Raw genomic sequence first — 23,428 nt, forward strand, 5'->3', positions numbered from 1 at the left:
GTCCTACATGTTATTTCTGTTAAAGTCTGAGTTATTTATTTTGCAGATTACTTGCAATATTATAGATCATGCTAATGAACAATGTATACATAGTTAAAATCAATAGCATCTACAACATTAAAGAGATATCTACATCAAAAAATTAATAATTATGATCCAATAATGCCATGTATATAATTCTGAAAATTCCACATAGTAAGTAAATTAAATGTAAGTACCATGAATATATCTTGATGAAACAGCCTGTGCAGTGATTGGGTTCAGCAGAACTTTTAAAGTTTTTTTTTTTCATTTGCAACGGAAGAGAGAAAAATTTTAATTAAAATGTTTAACTTTTAATTAATTAATTAATTCATTCATTCATTCATTCATTCATTCATTCATTCATTTTTTGGGGGGGTGATCCCCTTATTTCTTTGCAATGTCTCTTGGTGACATTTCATTAATGGAAGTTTCGAGCAGTTTAATCAAGGAATCACTTCTTTAATACCTTCTTAAGCCCCTTGGACAGGATTCACAATGCAGCAAGCGATGGGGAAGAACATACTCTGCTCTTCTTTTATATATTGCTTTGTCCTAGATGGAATCTTGCAGGAATCAAGGTCAGATGCTTCTATAGATGTACTTGATGAAATCGAGTAAAGAAAAAAATAGATATATATATACTCAAGTCTAAACCTGAAATGCATATTAAAATGCTGTGTGATTGATACAGTATTCTAGTTTATTTCAAATACATCTTAGAAGAAAGCTGCTGGAGAATCATCCTATTATCCTAGTGCTATCTGTACATAAAAAAATTACATCACAAAGAGAAACTCTACATTGTCTACATCGCTGTTTGTTACAACGTAAATAGTATGGTTAAAGAAATTACCAGTACCTATGTGTAGAAAACTCATTTGATGAGCTTCTGCAGAGTTTTCTCCTGATGGCTTCCTATTTTTTTTTCCAATGGTCATTTTATATAAGCTCTTTATGCTGGTGTGGCCAAGCTTCAGGCATTTTCTTAAGTTTAGCAAAATCATTCCACCTTATTCAGAAAAGTTACACTTCACACAGAGAAAAAAGAGGAGAAAGAATATGACTACTAAATGAGATCTAAATTAGTCTAGCAACTTGGGAATATTAAAATAATCCACCCTCTGCTAGAGGGATAAATCCATTCTGACTAAGCATTTGACATACAGTATTTAAAGCCCTAATGATTAAATCAATCACAAAAAGGTGGACATGGAGCCATATAAATAAACACATCTTTCTGTACCATAAAATCCTTTTAATACTCTTGGATTTACCCAGTGACCCCATGGAAAACAGTCTTCTATACGTTGTTTAATCCTATTTATATTATAAAACTGCTAAATTAATAATAAATAATTGAGATCGCTGAGAGGCTCAATATGAGCAGATAAAAAACATGAATTACATATGGGTTGGTTCCAAACTGTCCACCCCTTTTGTGATTGGTCAAGCCTTCAGTGAGCTGATTTACAGACAGAATGGAAAATTCCATTACATTAATCAAAGTTCACTGACATAAGAAGAGATGTTAATAGTAAAGTAGCCTGTAAATGACTGTACATACAAAGGTTGGGCTGTGTCGCATGTGATTAACTTATTGAAAACACCCATAAAGTATTCCATTAAAAATTCAGAATGCTGTCAGTCAGTCAGTGAAATATGACTGCATTGCCTTCCCTCCCTTTGATCAAACAGTGATGTTTGTTGATAACAAGCTGCCTTCTGTTTGCCGAGCGCTGTAAATCCAGCTGCTGATGGCAAAAAACAAGATGCTGAAGCACAAAAATATCAGAAAACACCCCAGAGAGACATGAATGAATAAATAGGGCTGGCTCTATATTTAGCTTCAGCATCAGCATGGAGTCAGCTCTTCTGATGAGGCAAATGAAAAGTTGCTCCACATTTGCATGAAGTGGGGCTTTTGTTGTCTGGCAGTACAATATATGTGTCACCAGCTAATTAGAGGAAGAAAAACACATCCCTCTATCAATAGTTCCTTTGATCAGGAAAACATTAGAGGTTTTGTCAGTAGTCAGTCACACTAAAATAAAAAGTTGTCTTTTTCTCCTTTTTTTCTATTAACTGAAACTAGAAATGAAATAGATTTGCACATTTTATGTGCAGATCTGTTCTGATTCTCTAACTTTTAATAGACTTTAAAGAAGAAATGTCTTGTTTGGCATTAATTGGAAGCATTCATTGGATATCCTAATGACTCAATGGCCCCTGAATGATGGTTTCACCTATGGTTGTTCCCTTTGTTCACTTCAAATGATACAATATGACAAGTTTGCCAGTATTACACCCACACTTGCCTTATACATGCTGAAGCTTCATGAAAACTCACTCATGTAGCACAAAAAGATCTAGTTGATATAAATGGAACACATGTTTTGGGTACTAAAAATCCTTCCCTTCCCTACAGACTCATGCACCTGCTCTGAACTATTCACATGTCATTGCTGTGAAGGCTTGGGTTAAATATTTTGCTAAAAGGTGAATAACCCCTCTTGTCAGATATTCCCCATCATATTTCCAGCAGGGATAGACCTAATAACGTGATGATCAGTATGTGTAATGTTTGCCTGTTACCCTTGTAGCTTTAGCCTAAAGAATTCATGCTTCCTCCTCAGCCCGTATAATGTTTTTCTTTGTACCCTTAAAAGCTCTTTAAATGCCACTCATCAAACTCCAGGCAGGCTGTCATATGCCCTGCTCTAGTGCTATCTTTAAAGCCACTCCACTAAAGGCCAGATTAATAGAACACTGATGACAAGGCCATGCTTCAAGGAGGTTCTCTTATTTCTGCAATTGAGTTCTGAGGTCTTTTTAAGAGTCTTCAGGCTTCTTAGTCAGTTTGCTCACCTTCTTATTTAGCTTCCAGACTTGAATTATAAAGGTTTCTGTCTTCACAAAATGATGAAAACTTAAAAAATGTTTTATTCTCTTGCTCTAATACTGGAACAATTACACTTGGCTTGGACATAATGTGGGTCTTTTTTTCCTAACATGTATTGTAAAATTGTGTGGCTTTTGTATATACACGTGTGTGCCATTCTAAACTAAGTCATGTGGAAACTTAAGCCAATCACAAACTTCCTAATTGAAGTTCCAAACTGAAGGTAGTTGAAACAAACACTACAAAGCTGAAGTGCCAGAGCAAAAATGTCAGTGTTTTTTTGCGAAGGAAAAACGTTGGGTTTGCTTTATGTATAATACTGGAAAATAAAATGTGTCACTTATATATGATATATGAATATCAGGTTTATATTAATAGGAAATACCTGTGTAAATCGAAATGTACAATAAAGTATGCAATAAGTAAGTCTGATGTTTTCTGAGTTTTGTTTGAATCCTTGCATCACATAGTGACTCAAATTTCACTAACTCAAATTTCCAGCAGTGATACCACTTTCAGTGTAATTAAGATTGTGTAATCTAAATGGTCACCTGTTGTGTTAAACAGTGTTTAGGAAACAGTGTTTTGCTGTTGACAATCATTGCCATCATTAAACCCTGGCAGCGATTTGAGGATATATTATTCTCATTAGAGTAGTTAATAATTTTGCTGAAAAATGTCCCCTTACAGCAATATTATTACTTTGTTCAGTGCACTGCTACTTTCTACATACCATTTAATCCGGTTTAACTCAATTTAGATTGAGACGTATGAGGAATCAACTTGCAAATGCTATGTATGCAATCATATAGACATTGCAATTTTTACAATGTGGGGATTGCACAACAATGGAGACTTTTGTGAAGCTCAAGAAACAGCTGTTTGCGTACCGATGGATTGATCTTTTGGGGGCACAAATGTGTTCTGTACATTGCAGGGAAATCCTCCTGTCGGATTTGGTCAGTTTTTAAGTTTTAAAAGGTTTTTGTATTTATGAATCCTCTCAAGACCATGAATTTGCACAGCTTGCCATGAACCAGCTCATTCTTTTGAGGAGTGATGTTCAAATGGGATCAATACAAATCACAATTTATGTCTACTGCTAGTATATACCCAGTGAGCCAATACATTATGACATTTTCTATCTAATATTTTGGTTCCAACAATGATATAGATACATTTAATGTACAAGCATAGAGCCTGTGTGAGTCTGACTTGCCACATAACTTATCACCAAATAATGTTTTGTCCCTCTTCAGATCTTCAGGCTGACTGACAGTGTCCCAAAGTCAAGACGTTTTGACGTTGCTACCCACTTATCTGATATTTTGGTCTTCATTAAAGCTGCTCATTTCCTAGTCTCTCTGTAATAAATTACTGTCTATTATAAATGAAACCCAGGCGTACACCATGTTATAATTTTATCACTTTACTTAAAAGTGGTTGGAATACTGATTTTTTTTTATATATGTGGTTAGGTGTAAGGATATGATGTGGATATAGGAAAGTAGTATATCTAACTATCTTGCCTAAAACCAGTGTTTCCCAAACCCTAATCATTGAATCCTGCTTTTGTTTCCTTATCCCCATCACACCACACTTTTAACCATCCTCTAGTACAACTTGGAGGTTTGCATGGTTGGATGGTTTCTACAGTCTTATCTGGACCCTAAACATATGTAATACTTGAAGGCACAAGTCTGAGTACTTAGTCTTGCACACCATTCAGGTCTTGAGAGTGTAGTGCACAGGGACAGCAGTTTGGCATGTACTGTGAAGAGCAGAAAATCAGGTCAAGTATGGGAGTTTCTAAAACTGAATATTCTCAGCAGTGAGCGGATAGCATAAGCCCTAAGGGGGGAAACCTGTATCAGGCTACCCACCCTCCGAAATTGCTTATTTGATGGAAGCACTACAAATGTGTATAGCCTCCACTGAACTCATAAAAGTACTGACACAAATAATATGCAGTATCTATACAACGAACACATTTCTGGGTTTTGCTCTATTCTTCAACATCAATTTTTAGGTGATAATCAATCTTCAGGTGGTGATCCAACCTTATCTTTATTTATTGGGCTGGCCAATGCATTTCAGATTGACTTTTACAGGAAAGTTAACAGGAAGCCTTCTAAATGCATTACACAATGGCATGGTATTCATGTAAACTGCCGACAAGTCAATAAGCAATAAAGACAGTTGGGCCAGTTGGAGTTGAGGGACGATAGCAGATATAAGTTCCAGGATATGAGAAGTGTTTCACATATTAGATAGACGTGAAGCTCTGAGTCATACCAGCTCTGAGAGAACAAACAGCTGTGGTTCTAATCATCACTGTGAACAGCACATCCAGGAACTGTTACTCAAAACTGAAGAGGCTGTGTAGGCTGCAGAATGTACTGTCTGTCTGTTTCTGTTTCTATTGTCGGCACAAATGTATGTTATAATGATAACTCATTTCATTTTGTTTTTTCTTGTGCCAAAGATGAAAAAAACAGAAGAAAGGAATAAAAGACATTACCCATGCTGTTATACGAGAGCGTATTCAAATACAACTACTGTCAAACTAAGTCCCATTGTATGTGTTTGACGGTGACAATCACAGAAGGCTCTATTTAAAATCAAATCTGTATCTAAGAAGCCCTTGAGCTTTCAGTGGGCTAAACGGCAGGTTAGGCAGACAGTGCACGTCATAACACCATAGAAAGCTGAGAGTTTGGTTGTTTTTTTCACTTCTGGCTGACAGAAAATAGCCCAGATCCCCTTCCATTCTCAATCAATACTTTTTAATCAAGGCAGACACTTTTTCAGGTCACTGACAAGTTTTTGATGAAGAGACGTGTCTTTCGCAGGTTTTATCAGGGCCAAGGCTGAGATTTTTTTAACATCTAATTTCACATTCTGTTCAAGTCTTTAATAGGGCTTTATGATGGCTCAGAAGTGATCATCACTGTCTCATAAAATGCCCAAATACTTTTATGAGACAGTGATATCCATCTGTCTTTGTCAGAGATACAGCTACCTTATCTGCACTTGCATTTAAATAGCAACTAATAACTTAATAACTGGTTTTATTGCTTTCATATTAATATGCATGTATCTCTGATGGTTGCAGGTTATTTACAATTCAGTACCTGTGAAATTGTTCGGTTCTTCTTAAACGTTTGCTAGGGAATGATGCAGGCTGCCAAAATCTTTAATGCTGATGTCATTCAAAGGGTGTCAGAAGACAAAATCTGATGAGAGTTGTTGCTCCTAAGTTCCGATTTGTCTTGCCCATTGTCCATAATCACCTTTCTCCCCATCTGGATGTGTGGAAATTATGATAAATATCCTGTGGTGGTGTGGTGATATTACCAACTGAAATTATAAATGCTTAAAATAAGTTTTAAAGTCACTTTTAATCATGCTTTTGTTTTGGTTGGTTTTTCTAGAAAACAGCAACAACCTGGCACTGAATAAAGTGAAGGAAGGGAGCATATCTATACACCAAGGACTAACTAGCTTATTGAAACCATGATAATAATCGCCATCAGGCTGGTAATCACAAAAGACATAAAATAAATAATGGAAGCAGAATCAATGCTGACAGATGTAAAATGAGAATCAAGGCAGAGTCCCAAAACAATGATGAACGAACGAATGACTACTAAGTCACAAGTGCAGTCACGACAAAATAAAATCTTACATTAAAGCAGGTGCAATTGATTCAGCTAATTAAAAGGGGCAACTCTTTGTGACTGTTTTCTCTTGTTAACAAAGACAGATATGTAACACACAGAAGTAGCTAATTTAGTCTAAACTTTTATTTCCCATGTGCCTATAATAAGGTTAATCAATTAGGAATAATGTGAATGCTCAGGAGCCAGGATGGCAAGAGATTTCACTGTTCCTCCCACTCTCCCAGCAGGGTGTGAATGCAACTCTTTAGAATTAGCATGCATAATGGCTAAATCTTTTCATTTCAATGGAGATTACTGCCATCAGTCGAATAATTGGCTCCGATGCACTAGTCACTTTTATTTAAGTCACTTTAACTAAACTACAAACTGCTGAACTAAAGAGACACGGTTTGGTGAGTCAGTGGTAAATAAATTCCAGACTTAACTACTTTGCTTAAGAGATTTTTTTTAAGGAAAAGACAATGATGACATCCTGACCATCTTTCTCTGTCTGGAAAAGCATGATGAGTCATTTATTTTGACACTTTAAAAGGGCATAAGCTACACAACTGAAACAACATTATGTCAAACCCATAAGCAGCAGAAAGAGAGACATACTGGTTCTTTCCTACACAACCACCCAACAAGATTTTCACGTTTCCAAAATTAACCTAGACTTTGACAATCATATGGAACAAAAAAAAATCATAAAATTTTTTAATAGTGTATAATAGGTAGTAAAATGTTCAAGTCAGAGCTCAGTAGAAAGTCATGTTGGATTTGCAAAGGCTAAAAGAAACACATGCTTTACCAACTTCACTTTCTAGATACATCAAGCAGACAATAAGAACCAATAGGTCCTGCATGATTGTGATTGTGCAACACTGGCTGCATTATTACTGGAAACCTCCCCACTGGATGTAGCTCTTTGTGCTTAGTGTAAGTAGGCCAAGGATTTATATGAAAAAGTATATATTTTTGTCCTTACTCTATAAAAGTACAACCCAAATGGCATAACAAAATCCTCAGCCAGTGAACAATTGAAGATACTTTATCACTGTCTTACTCTGTTTTCCCCCAGAACTCAGTCAGCATGAGGCCAGTTTATCTGTATCTATAAAAGAAGTCTTATTTAGCACAAAACACTGCCTACTATAGCACAAATGAAAGAATGTCTAGGTAGAAATATATGTTTGGCCCTCAGGAAACTTCTAACCATATGTCACTGTTTTGACTACAATTACACACATGAGAAACAAAACCTTAGCTGGCTTACACGTTTCTCCTAACATGTGTGGCAAGGACATGCCTTCAAACACACCCACTTATCATTTTGATTAACTAGCTAATGCTTTACTGTTCACCAACCAGGGTGGAAGTTTTGGGACAAGTTCACAAACACTTGCTGAAGGATGAAAAAACTATTCAGAGATCTCACCATCCACACATTTTCTGATCAAAGCTCAGTCAAAGTAGGCAAAACACATTTTGCTGCACAGAAAAATCTGTTACAGTTTCATCAGCCAGTTTTTATATAATCTTCATGACTGTGGGATGTAGCAGATTTTGTTTGAATGTCAAGTTTGGTTTAGTTCTTTGAACTCAATTTGCTTGGGCAACGTTTTAAGCATATCACATATTTCCCGATATTCCTTTCACAGATCTCTTAGGAGAGGCTTCCAAACACACCCACTCTCTGAAGATATCTGCAGTGGAAACAATACATCTCGGCTTTATTTAAAAAAAAAAAAAAAGATCTGAGCACATCACTTCCAATGCATTACAACATGTGCCTAGCAGTATTTTCTTCCTGTCAGAGAAACCAGCTATTTCACCAACTGACAGTAATAGTTATGCTGTATTCGATGGTGCATCTAAGCAGTACAAACAGTACATGCAATGCGTATTGATGTGATGCAGTAGTAACATAGTAGTGACCTGTAATTCGTAGGACATTCACATTGTAAGCTGAAAGTAGTGTACCATATGCTGGATGCAGAACATAGGCTGTATATAAATAGACATAGCCACCTAGACATCATGGAGTGTTTTCTTAAGCCAAAAGCTATCATATTTGAATTAGGGCTGGAGCACAAGCTCAAATAGCAAACTGTGTGCATGCAACACAACAACACTAACACATTTTAAAAAATAAATTTAGCTAAATAGAAATTTAAAACTGCAATCAAACCTTAAATTGAAAGAACAGCTTATTCTCTGCTAGACAGTGTTGCCTGTATCGGTCCTTGTGGTGGAATTGAAAAGCTCTATTATAGAAGGTGCCCTGCTGTCTGTCCAGTAAGTACTGGCGGTCAAGGATTATCCAAAAGTGTATTGAAATGTGTCTTATTTGCAGCCAGTCACAGAGCCAGCCTTCTTAATCAGTTTAGTTAGTTTGACTGTATCACCAGACCTGATGGTGCTCCCCTCTGCTCCCCCAGCCGACCACATAAATGTATACTCAAAGCTCACCACAACTGACTTATTATTATTTATTTATTTATTTATTTTTTAGAAAATCTTCAGCAAATTGTTGCATACATTAGACGATTTCAACTTTCTTAGGAAATAGAGACTCCTATTTTTACAGATGCTTTCTTGTTTTTCCAGATCAGCAAGTTCATATGGAGACCCCATTATAGACACAGGTTGTGGAGTTGTCCGCCTCATTCTTCCCCTCATTTATACTTCCAACCATTGCAGAACTGTGCTACTGTAGGTGGCAAGTTGTAATGAAAGTCTGAGGTGTCCATGGTGTACTCACCAAAATTGAGGCACCATCTTCAACCATCTGTAGCATACAGCAAGCCACATTATTTGTTATATAATTCCATAAAAATGCTCTCAAAGGCACCAAATGCACAAATATAATCAAAAGCCCCAGCTCAGCGACTCCGATTAGTGGCAGTCAGGCTTAGCAGACGGTTATCAGCTACACTAGCCTGCTGGTGCACCCGTCAATCAAAATGGCTAGGTTTCATTTTTCAGCCCCAGAAGCTGCCACTTGATTTGGCCAAGATATACTTTTTTCTTCTTTTTTTAGTGACAGGGTTATTGATAGGTTTGTAACATAAACCTATTCGCTGGAACGTTCAAGACAATTCAATTGCACAGCAAAGCCAGACACGAGTAGGCAAAGTTCTTTATGTTGCTCTCGTCGGCTCCCCCCGTAACACTGCTCTTTATTGAGGTTACATGAGTATGTATAGGTTCATTAACATATGACGTCTTACATAGGTATACATGTGGACAAAGAATACCTTGTCTGTGTGTCGTGTAGGTGTGTGTGTGTGTGGGGTCACGATGTGACCCTGTGAAGAGTCCCCAAAGCTGGTGCCAGGAGTCTAGCGGTCCATCTGAACAAAAGGCTCTTATACTTAACCAGATACAGAGTAGGTGTCCTCCTATACCATAAATCAGTAAGAGCAGATATAAACTTTCTCCTGACCTTAAGTTGTGTGTGCATGCCAGAGTGCTCTGGGAGGCACACAGAGTCTCCACAGACTACTACGGATCAAACCTCTGTCAATCTACAACTAATTATAAAACTCTAAGCATATATGAGTAAATATTTCCAAGCATAAATGACAATTCACTATATAAACCTGACAGTTATCAATACACAAAATTATACAATATTGTCTGCAAGGCTATTTCAAAAGGGAAACTCATCAAGCAATAAAAAAAGAAATACTCTAAGCTACAAAACAAACAGGTTTTTCCATTTAAACTTCAGTAAACCACAGTCACCATCTATGTTCTTGAAGTCATCCAAAAACGCACTAAGTCCTTGTTTCAATACTTTTAATCACTCGATAGCCATGGAAACATGTTGATACTTCCTGAAAACACTTGGCATGTTAATTGTTATTATTAGTAAAAGACTATAAACAACCTTCAACTCAAATAGCTCTAACTACAACCAGTCCACAAAGAGCTACATTTCTCTTAATCTATATCATTTATAAAGATCAAATCAATATTCCCTTAGCTATTATCAAAATTCAGATTATGGAGTAGGAAGTGTGTGGAGGTTGAGTGGTAGGTGCACTATGGAAAGAGCTGATTGACTTTTAACATATCAATTAGAGTGGAATAATGTGATAGAATGACTATTTCCATTCACCCAATGAGTTCCAGAACACTGATTGGCTAACATTATTGATATTCTGTCTTAAATACCATTGCTGCTCTGAAGTTTTTGTATAGATTTCTAATTCGTGTAGTGATTAACAACTATTACATCTCGTCGCATGCTGCAAGAAGGGCAGGATAAAGAGTATCCTAATTTAATTGTCTAACACAGTGATTTTGATAATATTAGCTGCTGTTGAGGAACTGCTGGAGTTAAGTGATGAGGGGGACTTAACGATCACACTACACACTATGCTCAGGTCCAACTGAGTCACAATCGGCCCACCTCTTTGATTGCCATGCTTAATCATGCCTGAGCGTGGAACATAGCAACGCTCCTCAAACAAATTGGACATTGGGGTTCAAATGTGCTTGGGGGCAATCATCTTTCTGCCCACTTTCTTAAAGCCAATCAGCCTCCACTCTAGGTTCTTTAAATTGCACTGCTCATATTTCATTCTTCCTTGTAGACTAAACCATGCGACCCACCTTGTCTCCATCCCCAACTAATGCAAGTCACTCATCCGGCCCTAATTCCTGTCACTGCTATGATGTGCCATTGGAATCTAATCGCCAAATAGCATAATTGAATTCAGTATATCAATAAATCATGTTAAATTCCCTCTAATGATCTCTTCTTATTGAAATACAGTAGGAGGTTAATGAGTTTAAGTTAATGAGCAATGGTTGCTGGTTAAAATTTTTCATGTTTTACAGTGACTGTAGCTCAACACCGATTCAAATCAGTGAAGAATATACAGCAGTTTGCATGCTGCACAACACACAACCCTGCTTCATTTGTCCATTAGTGTAGGTTGTGGAATACTTCTCTGTGTAAACAACTCTGTAAACTTCCTATAAGGTCTAAAACTAGTGTTGTCAAACTATAGGCTCACCATAATGTTCCCTGGCAGCGAAACACAATTTACAGTCTCCCTTTGTTTCCGGCTGACACTGCTTGTCCTTCACAGTGCCCTGAGATTCTAAACAGGTATTATTTTCCTCAGCTAGTGACGTAACTTGTTGGAATATTTTACACAGATTCTGTGGCAGGTATCGGTCAGAAGGAGTTTGTTAGTGTATGGCCCTAACCTCATCTAAAGGTATCATTGAATCCATGACAGCTGTCTACAGTTACCAAGAAGTAAGGTAGAAACTGAGAAAATTATGGGGAGAACAAAAATATGAAACTGACAAAAGATTGAATGTCAGACTGATGAGTAAGGAAGAAACTTAAAAAAGGCAGAAGGGAAAAGCTTTGAACCCTTAAAAGTCACAAAGGAAAGGCTCGACTTTACAAGAAAAATAAACAATATCAAAGCAGTTTTCACTCTTGATCATTCAAATGTCTGTAGTCTAATTGGAGATGTAGAGTATATCAGATGTAGCAATTTACACACATTTTTTCCAAATCATTTTCTTTTGTAATGTGGCAGATCCAGACCTTCTTTTGTTAGTCAGACTGGGCAGATGGCGTGAGTAGATGAATGAATGACACGGTGTTCAGAAACCAACACACTTCAGTTACTTTATTATTTTTTTAAAGCAAACTGTTCTGATATTCTCCATGTTCAATACTACATCCTACAGACTGGTTAAACTGAAAGACTTAACCTATTTGATAAAACAGACAACTGCATAGTTTGCAATTCCCTGATTTAAATCTGCCTCTTTTTTTAGTTGTACCATACCATTTCTGTATTAGGTACTAATATAGGAGAGTGCATTTACAGAAGACTCATTTAATGAAATCAATCTGTTGTTTTGCCCAGTGCCACATGCAGAGCTGACTGCGTTCAGCGTATATTTGACCCTGTTATAATTTGTATACATACAGTACATGATATTTATTCCAAGCCTCTATTAGCTTCTAGAAGTAGTTTTGATTCAAATTTAGGCCTTTTGAATATAGGAAGTAAAATAAAAATAAGGAAGAAATGACAGGAGGGAGGCTGGGAGCATAAAAAAAAATCAGGGGGTGAGGAAGGGAACAATAAAACCAATCAGGCAATCAAGGAATAAGAGAACTAAAGGAAGTAGAGCTTGATAAAACAGAATCAAGCAGAGAAGGCCGAAAGAAGAAAGAACAAGGCAGGGGAGGGAAATTCAAGGAAAAGAAAGAAGGAGGGAGAAAGAAGGCTAGATATAGACTGAGGGGCTGAGGAGGGATGATCAGGTATTGTGAAATCCTTGTCTGTTCTTACGAATGACTGGCTAAAATCCCACAATATAATTGGGAATAAAATGGGAATAAAAACGTTTGACTTCCACACATTGAGTGCATTAGTTTATCATCCTGACATTTAACAGTTTCTTGGTTAATAATGCAGCTGTGAGATCAGCCTGAGGACTATCAGTTAACTAATAAGTGCACAACTAATGCCACTGTGTGGTCGACATTGTTTTCAGCACTTTTGGGGCATGATTATAACAAATAGATGAGCATGATGAACTAATCTTATTTCACTTCATTCCACCCTTAAGACCTTGGCAAAAACACTATGTTAACTTGAAGTGGATAGATTCATACATCATACATTGCTGCTTAGGGATATCAAATCCCTTCCCCCATGGGAATCGGTTAGAGGAAGCAATGTTAGATTGAGATGAAGTGAAGGCTTTGAAAACTTAGTAGTAAGTAAAGTTTTTGTACTATATTTAACCTTAAAGCAACCTTTGTAGGTGTAGCTCACTTACAACATTGAACTGCTAAATAGACACAGTAAACACGATCCTGTCAGGATGTCTTTGCAGGAATGACACTTTAAAAGCTTTTTGAAACTGGCGTCGTCATTCCCAGAAAACAGCTGGATATCATCTTTATTTCCATAGCTGTAGCTAAATAACCTGCGACACGGCTTTGCTGGAGTTACTGTGGCTGGCAGCATTCAATTAAAATGCCTCTGTCTTCTTATGCAATTAACCCAGTTCCTTGGTGAGGCAGGGATCTATGGGGAAGCAATTAAAACCCAAATTCTTCCCAGTATGTGGACTTCATAGGGAAAAAAATCCTTGGACAGCCTAATGTTTGTTTGGTATGTTGACTAGTGGTTTTCTTTAGATATAAGAAATGTTAAGGGGGGGATAAAGGACAGAAGGAAGGACAGTAGAAGCAAAATGAAAAAGAAAGCGGGGATTAAAATAAATGTGAGAGGAAGGAGGGGATAAAATTCAGAGCCAAGCAGAGATGAGTAAGGAAGTAAGAAATGAAGAGAGAAAAAAGAAAGAGGGAAGTAAGACTTGCGAGATCAAGAAAAGAAAGGAAGTGTGTGTGTGTGTGTGTGTGTGTGTGTGTCGGGGGGAGGGGTTAAAAAAGGGCAACCAAAGATGGAAACTTACTTGAAAAGGATTAAAAAAAAAAACTGGTGAAAGAATGCAAGGATGAAAGGAACTGTCAATAAATACCGATATAAAACTCTATTATTTATCTATTAAGCTTATGATTATAGTCAAGCAGCAACAGAAAGGAAGACTGTCCTTCTGTTTATTTGTTCTCAAGTCAGACTCTGTGAGTTCGTGTGTGAACGCACTATGCACTGACCTTGAATTCCTCCTGCGGGCAACAAACAATCCAAAGTTGTTCTCTTCCTCCCACGGATGAATGTTGTAAGGTGACGTTTGTGTGTGTGCTTGTCTGTGTGTGTGTGTGTGTGTGCGTGTGCGTGTGCGTGTGCGTGTCCTCCACCTCATCCGTTCACTTTTTCACCTGCAGGAAAACAATGCGGAGAGACAGGGAGCAGGATGGGATGAGAAATGGCACTGATTTTGGACATTTGTGTGGCTTCTAATCCTGTTTATTTAGAAGAAGAGAGACGAGTGGCCCTAGAAACCTATAGCTGAGGTCTGGAGTTTGATCTGTTGTTTTGGGGGCCAGCATAATTTTGAAACCTGCCTCTATATTTGCTGCTTGTTTCTGGATTTATTATATCTAGTAAGATACATGACAAGATTTCTTTATGACTGGTGTTTTGTTCTTAGACAATTTATTTGTTACATTTTAGGGGGAAAATGCATAAAATAAGCATAGCGTCATCACAATTTTAAAAATCAATGTTCCCAACACAACTTCTGTGATCATGAGGCTCACCTTTCTAATCTTTAAAGAGTGGCTCTAAAAATGATCAGATCAGGATCTAAGCACACACAGTCTATCAAAATTAATTAATAAGAAAATCAGATACCTGTAAAATGTGAACTGTGTTTAAACTACCTCTTTAAGTTTTATTAAGACATTGACCTAAGACTGGACCTCTCTACCATCTTTGCATAGTGGCTACCTTACAGTGTTTTTACTTGAGCTATCAAATAAAAACAGTTCAACTGGTCTAATAATAAGGTTTGTTGTGGATTACTCAAAAAGTAATGCATTCCACATTATCCATTCCTTTTTTTAAATTTATGGGTCATGTTGCTTATTTAGTCTTTGAAGTAATAATACTTGTGTTACTCCACAACACATCCTGAGATGTTACATAATTACCAGTTAAATTTAGACTACTGCTCCAAACACTGGCACAGATCTCTATCCTAATGAGGAAACAAGGTCTTTCTATTAGTGTTTAAGCACTCTAACACACTGACAGCAAAGTTGGTGAAATCCAGGTCAAGGAACACTTCACAGAAAAGTCTTGCCAGCTGTAGCAACCTTTGACTGCTTGGCTGGGGTCGGCTTAAACTTATGTTTTTTGCTAGTTTATGCTGGTATTTTGTCGTTGCAGAAACAGAGAAGATCTGATTTTATGTACGTAGAAGTAGATAGTTTTTGTAGTTTGGGTTCAGATTGCATTTTACCTCTTATGCTTTGTAAGCTTGTACATTGCTTTACCATTTTCCCCTTCCTTCACACAAACTTTCCATCTGCAAAGACTGCATATAATTAAAGAACACGTGTTTTGAAATGCTTTGTTATGCACTGTATTGTTTCTTTGCGGAAAAATGTAAAGTTGTTTTGGTATAGCTTAGATCTTTCTAATGAAGATGGTGTTTACTGATAGCTTATCATTGACTAGAAATCAGTGTGGTTTATTATGTAAAACACACACACACACACACACACGTACATTTTAGCTTATCACTTTTCTCATTTTACCTGACTACGTCATGCCTGAACTTAGACTTGCACTGCTGGGTAGTAAGATGTGTGGGTATAGTTTCATTTCCAGGTTCACACCATAGGCACAGGTTTCTTCTAACCTTGAACCTACTGTTGTTCCCTACTGTGTGGCCCCATCATACAGCCTTGGGTCAACATGGTAATAGAGGACGCTTCTTTGCGTCATGCTGACTTTGCAAATCACTTCAACATGTTTTCCAGGCAGGTGCCCGCGGCGTACATCACTCAGCCACCAGCCAGCTTCTCTTGGAGCTAAGTGCTGTGCCAATTATTGCATGACACCACCATCCATATCTGTTCTCATGGAAATTCATAATTTATGACACATCTTCATTTCTGCCTCCAGGGACCTGAATGCTATTATCCTGCCAAAGTGAGATCTGATTGGGCAGCTGCTATCTCAGTTGCTTCTTTGAAGTCTCACTTCTTCAAGTGCCCTTCTAAAGTCACTATAATGTATCATTATCCAGCGAGCTGCAGAAACACCACCTATTGACTCTGAGTGGAAACTGTAAATCTTTGGCTGAAACCTTTAGAGTTGTCGGGTTAATGCTCTAATATTTAAATCCATATCTATCTGAACACAAAAAATCATCCCAGTTGTCAGAAGACACTCCCAAACAGACTGAATAACTACTTCAGTGCATTAATTTTAACATAAACACTCTGCCTGTAGTTGGATATAAAGTTCACAAACATCTAAATGATGAATGCAGTAGATAAATGACTAACACTCAAAACAAAAACACAGCCTGTTAGCTTTAAAGCATAGTAGGTTTGTTCTGTTTGCCATTTGGTTCATCTTTCTAACATTTCTGTACTGTTAGCTTAACTTTTCCACCTTTAACCTTAGCTTGACTGTTTTAAACCTTAAAACTAACTTTAGCCTAATGGTTTCAACCTAAAACTAATAATATTTATTTCGTTTTTTTTAAAAGAAAGAAAAAAACCCACCACGAGTTTAGATTTAAACCTCGGTCCATTTTTATGACATTGACTATGGAGGCTGGTGCTGTAGAACATTAGTAACATTTTATTAACTTTTTGTGTGCTACATAAGTTTGTAATGATTTACTCCTTTAATAATATTTGGGGGGTCATTTCAAATATTTTATAGAATGGATTTATTGTAAAGTATTCTTCCACTAAATGTGTCACAATTTATTGATTATTTTCAACTTATGGGATGTAGCTTGGCTATTCTTTTATTCTAGTAGTATTATTTGCCAAGATTTTATATAAAATAATGTGCCATTAGCCCGACTTTTACACATATTACCCAGTAATGGCTTATGTTTTCATCCCTAAAATTTCAATTATTACCACATTAATCCTCAGACAACCTAAAACTCTACTTACATTCCTGAGTTATAAATATGTTATTAAAATCTATCATAAAGTGATCATTATGCCTCCTGGCTGACTACAGTTTTTTTTCAGTTCTTTCACAAAATGAAAGGTTAACAAGGGACGTTACATATTTCAATACATCCCTGATTAACATGAGTCAGCTAATGAATCATTCCTGCAAACCTTGTAGGTTGAATAGTTTTTGAATGTGCTTTACATTTTCTGCCTTGTAGAATACCAGTGAGTGATATTACCAGAGAATGTCATTAAGAACTCTTTGTTCTTTGGAAAAAGGCAGTGAAAAGATGATAACATTGCAATTTGTTATGAGTTGTCCTTGTGTAATTGTTTCCCTCATGAAAAAAATACTTCATTGTTGTATGATTCATATAACACCAGTGACATCAAGCTGTCACAGAAGCTGCACAGTCCACCTTTACTCAAGTTTGAAAAAGACAGGCAATTTGAATTTAGTTTGTGCTACCTGAGAATCTAACTGACAGTCTTAATCTTGTGCGCTGACACTTATTTAAGAACTTAAGTTTTGCTTTTCCTTGTCTGCCCTTGTTGTTGCTCTATTCAACTGCACACAATAACACCACAATCATCACACCTGTCAAACCCAATACTTCACAATAAGTCTCCAATTGTAAATGAAATTTGTCTATTTTCCAGATTACTGATGAAAAATCATCTGAACTATAAAATTATGGATTTTAACTTATGCACACAGCTCAGAAAGTTTCAAACAAAAATCCACACACATAAAAAAAAAAAATCCACCAAATTGAAGGATAAAGACCGCCTCTCACAGCGAGAGGAGAATTTTTATATATTATAATATATAAAAAATTCTCCTCTCGCTGTGAGAGGCGGTCTTTATCCTTCAATTCGGGTCGTCTACCAGAGCTTGAAGGTCATACACCGTGTCTTTGCTTTTCCTACGACTGCTTTCTACTGGACAGAGATCTCAGAGATCTTTTTTTTGTCCGCTTTGTCGTCTTCCTCCCTCCACTATTGCCTTGACCCACACCCACATTTTCTTGAGTTCTTCTCTCAGCCCTTTGTATTTCTTAAGCTTCTCATGTTCCTTCTTCCTGATGTCGCTATCAGTCGGTATAGCTACATCTATCACTACAGCCGTCTTCCTCTGCTTGTCCACCACTACTATGTCCGGTTTGTTGGCCATCACCAGTTTATCTGTCTGTATCTGGAAGTTCCACAGGATCTTAGCTTGGTCATTCTCAACTACCCTAGACATCTCCCATTTTGATGTGCCTGTACACTATGTCAGCCACTTGGTTATAGCGTTCCATGTATGCCTTGCCTGCTATCATCTTGCACCCTGCTGTTATGTGCTGGATTGTCTCTGGAGCATCTTTACACAGCCTGCACCCGGGGTCTTGCCTGGTGTGATAGATCTCAGCCTCTATCAATCTTGTGCTGAGAGCTTGTTCCTGTGCTGCCATGATTAGTGCCTCTGCGCTGTCTTTCAGTCCACCTTTGTCCAACCACTGGTAGGATTTTTGGATGCCAGCCACTTCCTCTGCAACGGGGACAGGGCCTTTCCTTGGTAGATCCCACACTTGATGGTAAATTGTGCAATTAGCTTAAAGTTGGCATCTAGTATTGTTTGCCACGTCTCATTGAGTTCCTGATGAAAGCTTTTAGGGTCCTGTGATCTTGTATACACTGAATAGAAGCGGACTACTGGAACAAGAAGGCATAAATGAGGAAGAGTTGAGAACAGGAATATATATCATATTTTCCAGTCTATTGCTCTGTCATTGAACTACCTTTTTGGAGCCACTTCTTTTTAGGAGATAGTTCTTCAACTTCATTAGGAAAAAAGTTGGCTAAGAATTCCACAAAGAAATGCCACAATTCTTTTCTCCTCACACATTTAGGTTATTAATAAACTTTTAAGTTTCACTTTATAAACTTTGGTTATTTTGCCTCAGAGCATATCTCCTAATTGCAGTTTGCCTCTTTGATATTTAACCCTATTCTTTTATTTAGAATTATTAACCATATAGCTTATAGACCTTATAGACCAGTTGTGATGTAATGCTTAATACACTTCAAACACATCTCTGCATTTCTAAGCCAAATATCTTTTATATCACTACACTTGAAGAACTTGATAAAATAAATTGTACAAATGAGGACGGAGGTTTGAAGATAAAGATCTTGGTCATGCTAATGTAGTGCTCTCCTGCTTTTTGGATAAATGAGGAGACCTACAAGAAAAAAAATGCATGTTAATATTTCATATGGAAAGCTAATTACTTGTTACATCCTGCAGCGGGTGGAGGTGTTCTTGAGGCACTGTTGGATGATCTCATTAGTACTTTAAAGCCTACTAAGGCTTCCACAGTCAATTTGCTAAATGCTAGCAAGTTATAGTCTTAATAAACCAGCATGCACTGGGTCCAGCTCAATGCTCGAGAACACGGCAGTCATTTTTACAGTTTATATTTTCTCGTTCTGCTCACTGTGACGTTAGAATTTAACACAATCTAACAGACCACACTGTGGATGCGACATTCTGCCCCCATGTGTAAAGAAACTAATCTCGGCCTCTGACGTCGAAATATATCTGTGAATGCGCTGAAACAAAGCTGCTACAATGGGCAACCTTCCAAGACTGTGACTGGACATGGTAAAACATCTGAGAAAGGTTTAATCCCTCAAAAATGAAAAGAACAAAGAAAAAAAAATCTAAAGCAAAGATTTAAAATGAAATAGAAAAACACTACTGCCCTTTTTGATTATTAAGCATGAATCCTACTTATGTACTGCCTTTCTGGATATTTCCTGATCAAAGGTAAATTTCCCAAACTCCTGCCATAGAGAGATCTTAATACTTGTCTACAGAGCCAGCAATGGATATTTTAATGACGCATGCAGAGTTTAATGTGATTGTTCTGCTTGTCAGCATTACCTGAGAAAAAGCCTGTGGACTCATTTAGATCCTGCATACCACAGATCTGTGCAAAGTGCTTGTGAATGTACAGACAGATCTCAGGGATGCAAGCTTTTCCTAATGCCTTTACTGAGATTTTTTTCTTATTATAAGTCTAAGCTGAGATATTTTGGCAGGTCGTGTCATAAGCTTAAGGCAGAAAAGAACTTGATTTGCAATTCTTGATCTGGACCAATAGCCAAGTCTTTCCTTAATGCTAGTGGTGGTGTCCTTATGGGTCAGAGTTTATTACAAATGAGAACCTTTCCTCACCCAGCTCTCCCTCTTTCACTGAAGAGGAAATACAAATGTCTTGTGTTGGGTAAAAAAAAATCAACCCAGTTGTTTCCTTCTTTTCTGTGATCTATTGCTGCCATGAAATGACACAGAATAAGGAGTCACAAGAAATTCCAGTCACAATGCACAGTGGAAAAAACCACTGCAAAATAAAGAGCGTGAAAAGGAAAGAAACTGATTTTTTCAGGATGACTGTGAGCTGAGGTCAAAGAACCCATTTAAATGGCTTCACTGCACAGAAAAACACTCATACCTCACAGTTTTCTTTGCAACCTAGAATGGCAGCTATGTCATCCACAGCAGCGATTAGATTCAGTTAGCATTTCTGATATCACACAATAAGGGACCACTCAGCATAAATATGTAAATATTTAAATAAATGTGCATGACAGCAGAGCTCTGTAGTGAAATATATGCTGTAAATTTTATCATATGTGACAGCTTATATCAGCATGATGTGGTTTCCCACAATACTGCTGAGATTAAGTGATACGGTGGCATCAGTTTATTTCATTGGCAACTTCTTCAATTGTGCTGTGGCAAAAATGCAGCAGTTATCCTTCTTTGCCCAATCCAGTTACAGCACACTGACATAAGAGAAACAACTAGAAATATACTAGAGATACGACAGTAATGAGAGACAAGGGAAAAAGTGACACCTTACATGATGAATGCACTCTTTTTACTTCTTTCACAAGCTTTTATGATTGAAGCTATAGATGTGCCTATAGCTCACAGCATCAGCTGAATATAGGATACTATGGATACAGCAGCTTGCTGCTCCTTTTCCTCTGCCTTTATTTTGGCTTAGTTTCACAGAAATACAAAATTTCCCTTTAAAGTAACAATTTAAATTAATTTTATAATTAACGAAATTTCAGAAAATAGAAATAAATATGAAGACCATTCAGCATTTAGTCAACTAAATGCTGAAAACTGTAGTAGCTGCCAGCTGAATACTAACAGTATAAAATTTGACAATATTTAATTCATTGTTTCTTATTATTATTATTATTATGCTATCACTTTCTATTTAAAAAAAATAAAGAATTGAATCTGGAGAACATACCATGTAAAAAACGTCAGCATTAACTTCCTAGACAATACACAGCAGCACAGCATTAATCTAATACTCAACAATGTCAGTTCGCTACACACGCACAAACCCTGCATTAGCTGGTGTTACATCCAGTGTAAGCTGATGTGTCAAAGTACGTCTCAATGAGCTTTGGCAGAAACAGCATCAGCTGCATATTTCTAATTCGGCTTTCTATGGCTTAGAGGAATACACTGTATTGCATGGTAACACAAAATACTTTGAATTAATGCAAAGTATTAAGAAAATATCTTGAGTGATCTGATTATAGTTCTTCGCACTGTTTACTGCATTTCATTTCAAATGAATGAGCTCTACTATGATAAAGGTTGGTTAAAAAGGGATCATGTCACCCAGATTACAAGCCTGTTAATGTAGCTGTATTACTTATTATGTCATTTAAAGGAAAATGGTGTGCACACTACTAATAAACCTTTAAATTACAGGGAACCTTGAACCAAACAATACTGTCCAATGAATCTGTACTCAGCTTTCATTTGTTCTTTCAATGAAACTGTCCTCCTCTTTGTTGTTTTCTGCAATCTTTTGTTTAACCCGTAGTTATGTTTAAAGAAAAGTAACCTCTAGCAGCTCTGTGCATAAATGAAAGTCTTTCAAACAGGTTCAATGAAAAAAGCATGATCTTTGATCTTGATGCCAACAATTATTATACAATGTAAAGTTTTACTGATGGCTACCAGAAAAACTTGGTAATAAATGGTTTAATAGCATTTTCTTGATTTTTGTTATCAAGCATGCCTCCTTTAAAAACCCTGAAAAAATGTAGTCAGGCTATACCAAAACATTTCCAGATACATATTTGCTTAAGCATAAGCAAAACAGCAGCCGTTTTAAACTTCACTCTTTGCTTATGTTAGCTTAATGAATGCAATGCTGTGAAGCGAAACCCAAAAAATAAAAAAGTGTTTCTTCATTTCCCTTTGACAGTCTTGGGTTTGTGTGTCTTTACATAAATGTATGTGGGAGAGTCTAACAATGTGATGAACAATGTTACATCTTAAAGCGTATGCACCCACAAGAAAAGAGTACAGCCAAAAACCATTTTGTGTCTGTGAGCCTTTCTCTGCCCTCATTATTGAGACATCGGGGATCCATATGCTTCGCACACACTTCCAAATCCACCCAAAATACAGAGACACATGCATGGGCATAATTCATTCTCCCAGCAAAACAAAATCAATCATCATATTGGTTTTAGACGGCTGTTTGTGACTATCTCTGCACGTGAGGTTTGAGTCACGTGCCTGATCCTTCCCATTAAGCTAATTCAAGGCTTTACTCAGGGACTACCTTTAAATCCTAAGCGTAAGAATAATATGTAGCGCAAAGAAGCCATGGGCGGTGAATCCACTTTGTGACACCACAAAAAATGCTTTCCTGGGCTGTGCCAGCATCTTAACAAGGCCACTGTTTACTCGCCTACCCTGGCAATAAGCGTTGCCAGTAACCCGGCAGCCACCTGTTTATGCCCATAGGTGGCTGTGGATCGGGGAAAGTGCTGCCTTCTGCTGTTCCTGGTCAGAAGTCAACAGCCTGCCATCACACTTAATCCGTCCTGCAGAAAATTCTGAAATCCACTAGTAGTCTTTCTAAGGGCGGCATGACAGCACAGCTTCATCTCCAATATTTCAATTGTTTTGAGGAACCATCATATCTGAAGCCCCCCCTCCCCAAATGCTGCAGGTGAATAACTGCTTATTCTTCTCTTTTCTTTGCTCTTTTCACTCGGCTCTTCCTTCAGGCAACCCAAATTGAGCCAAGCTTGGCAGTCAGAGAAGCAATTTGTTAAAGGACTGTGGAGTGCACTTGTCTAATGTTTCATTAAATTATCCCTATTCACCCGCCTCTAGCCTGTAGTAAAGCCTCT

The 23,428-nt window shown here is 37.3% G+C and overlaps 1 protein-coding gene across 6 annotated transcripts in view; it reads right to left on the reverse strand.

Moving 5' to 3' along the window:
• Nucleotides 1–23,428, reverse strand: part of LOC146365608 (leucine-rich repeat and fibronectin type-III domain-containing protein 2) — a 136,353-nt gene that overhangs the window by 73,176 nt on the left and 39,749 nt on the right. Inside the window, exon 2 of one of the 6 annotated variants that reach the window (XM_084914808.1) lies at nt 14,261–14,425. The exons of the other annotated variants lie outside the window; for them this stretch is intronic. The gene's annotated coding sequence lies outside the window, so the exon portion shown is untranslated. The remainder of the gene's footprint in view (nt 1–14,260; nt 14,426–23,428) is intronic. 6 annotated transcript variants of the gene reach the window in all.

The sequence above is a fragment of the Perissodus microlepis genome, chromosome 19 (assembly GCF_051167445.1).
Source record: "Perissodus microlepis isolate ML-2025 ecotype Zambia chromosome 19, ASM5116744v1, whole genome shotgun sequence".
Taxonomy (NCBI): domain Eukaryota; kingdom Metazoa; phylum Chordata; class Actinopteri; order Cichliformes; family Cichlidae; genus Perissodus; species Perissodus microlepis.